This window comes from Chrysochloris asiatica, unplaced genomic scaffold (assembly GCF_000296735.1).
Source record: "Chrysochloris asiatica unplaced genomic scaffold, ChrAsi1.0 scaffold00105, whole genome shotgun sequence".
NCBI classification, from domain to species: domain Eukaryota; kingdom Metazoa; phylum Chordata; class Mammalia; order Afrosoricida; family Chrysochloridae; genus Chrysochloris; species Chrysochloris asiatica.
In genome coordinates this window covers 11052451-11055199 of record NW_006408623.1, presented here as the reverse complement: position 1 = coordinate 11055199, position 2749 = coordinate 11052451, and the positions used below count along the sequence as shown (strand labels likewise).

The following is a 2749-nucleotide window of genomic DNA, read 5'->3' as shown; positions in this document are numbered from 1 at the left end:
AAATTAGGTCTAGGTGAAGTCTTCACAAGTGTGTGTATTGAAGTCTCCACATAGAAGCACAAAAAGTACTGCGCTCAGGGACCCTCATAGCCAAACCTAAACTCTACCCTAAAAGTAGTGACAGTGAAACTGTCTACATGAAGCCTTTCTGCTGGGTGCTAACCAGTGGCCTTGGTTGCATCAACAGAATCAGGAATGAGTAAAGGTCCAGGTAAATCACTGGGTAGCTGACACAAGGGAAGATCCCTTTTTGCAAGTCCATCCCATTAGTTACCTTCTTGCTCTTTGCCTCTTGCTTCTGATTATAAAAGTCATATTTTGAAATTAACAGAATTGACAGAATAATTCACGTGGCCACTCTCTTCCTCCTCCAGGAGGCAGGGGCCACCTTCTGGATTGCTGCTTTCACATCTTTGTTCCTCAGAGTGTAGATGAGTGGGTTAAGGGCAGGACTGACAGTTGTGTACAATGCAGCCACCACCTTGTCATACTCCATTGAGGCACCAGAGCCCGGGAGGAAGTAGGTGTAGATGAGAGTGGAATAGTACAAGGTGACCACAAGGAGGTGGGAGGAGCAGGTATTGAAGGCTCGGCGCTTGCCCGAAGCTGAGCGGATGCGGAGGATGCTGGCCACGATGTAGCCATAGGAAACCATGGTGACAAAGAAGTTGAACACACCAAAGTAGACATCACCAATGATAATCATGATATTGTTTAGGATTGTGGGGCTACAAGACAGCAACAACAGTGAGGGGACTTCACATAAAAAATGATGGAGATGGTTAAAGTCACAGAAGGTCAGCCGTGCAATGAGGCCAGTTTGCACTGATGTGTTGATTAAACCGATTGTCCACACAGCTATGGCTAGCAGTGCACACAGGGGCCCAACTCATGATGGTGCCATACCGCAGTGGCTGGCAGATGGCCACATAGCGGTCAAATGCCATGGCTGTGAGCAACACCAGCTCAGCACTAAGGAACCAGGTCAGGAAAAAGAGTTGAGTTAGGCAGCCCTGATAGGAGATGGTGTCCTCCTGGACCACCAAGATCTCTAGAAGCTTGGGGAAAACAGTGTTTGAACAGAAAATATCCAAAATGGACAGGTTGACAAGGAAGAAGTACATGGGGGTGTGCAGACTTGGGCTCAGAGAGATGAGTGTGATGATGAGGCCGTTTCCTGCGAGACCTGCCAGGTAGAGGAATAAGAAAAGGACCGAGAGCAGGCTCCGGACCTGTGGGTCTTCTGAGAAGCCCTGCAGAATGAACTCCAAAACAGCTGTGTGGTTTCTTGCTGACATCTGGATAAACTTTTTGAGTAACTGGTCAGAAGGGAGCAAAAATTGATGAGTGGTGTGGTCTTTGACCATGGCTCTGATCACAACTCACCAGAAAGTGTTTGCATCTTCACCAAGAAGGCACACAACTAAGGCTTAAATGTGCCTCTTTATCGTAGGGTAGTCAAGGAATTACCTCTCATCCTGAACTCTCCTAGGCAGGTCCACAAGGTCCTGATGATAAACCTTCCTAATAGCTTTCCCCATTTGTAACCAGCAGGTCTGTCCCCATCAATCCAGAGTTAGGTGTACAGGGAGCACAAAATGTGCCTGTATTTACTTTAACTTAGTACATATCCTTCCTGATCCAGGGACTCACCACTTGTAGTCTGCATCTTAATGTCCAGGACTCAACCCGGAACAACCTAGGCACCAAGCTAGGTACGTGTTCTTTGAAAGTCAGGAAGAAAAGCCTTTGTTGCAGCTGGGGCACCTAGGACTCTATGCTCCTAAACTAACACAACAGCTGCAGCGCAAGGAGGGACAGTCAGGGGCAGCGGCAGACTCACCTGCACGGGTGTTTCAGGCAGAAGCATTACTGTCCAGCCAGCATCATGCACGTTAGGCTGCTCTCCAAGAATTCCCAGACCCTCATAAGGGAATGCCCTTAGCAATGCCCCTGGTCCATTGTCAGGAACCCGACCCTTGTTCAAAATCTATCCCATTTATCCTGGGCTGGTAGGAAACCCATACCTTCAGGGAGCACAAGGCTGTGTAGGGCTGGAGGCAGGAGGAATGGGCACGTGCTGAGTCTCAGCACAGTTCCATTACCTCTCAATCAATGCAGAGACCCAGGACTTTGGGCAGGAACACACTCAGAGACCAGTTGATTTCACCAATATCAAGTGTCCCTCTGCTGAGGTTATTACAAACCCCAGTAGGGTTAGGAGAGTCCATGGTGTAGATGCATTTGGGGTAGACTGAGGGCAACCCAGAGGCATAGTTCCCACCGTTTTGCACTTTGTGAACACTTACCTCCTTCACATATAATGCCGACTGAAGACTACAGTATTCTATTCATGGATCTCAAGAGTGGGAAAGTTCTGGTGTTTCTGACAGTTTGGACTGCTGGTTGGTTAATCTCTGAGGTCCTTCTTTGTGCCTGCAAAAAACCAGGGGCAGCATAGCCCTCTCAGGTCAACAGAACAAGACAGCTATGAGGAGCAAAATGGAGTTCACCCAAGGTCTCTGCAGCTGAGGGACCCTGCCATGTCCCCACCCAGTGACCACATGTCATGTGAACCCCCAAGCATCCACCAACATCCTATACATGTAGCAGTGATGCCCACTCACTCTCCACTCGTCTCAACCCCCTAAGACTGAGATCCTCCTAGCTGCAGATCTTCCTGCAGGTCCACCAGAGGATCGGCCACACCAGTCCTCTCACCCCCTGAACCAGATTCACAGAAGACTTG

General features: G+C 49.0%; 1 pseudogene; it reads right to left on the bottom strand.

Annotated features, from left to right (window-relative positions):
• Nucleotides 1–346: 346 nt before the first annotated feature.
• On the bottom strand, nucleotides 347–1298 carry LOC102838100 (annotated as a pseudogene).
• Nucleotides 1299–2749: the final 1451 nt, after the last annotated feature.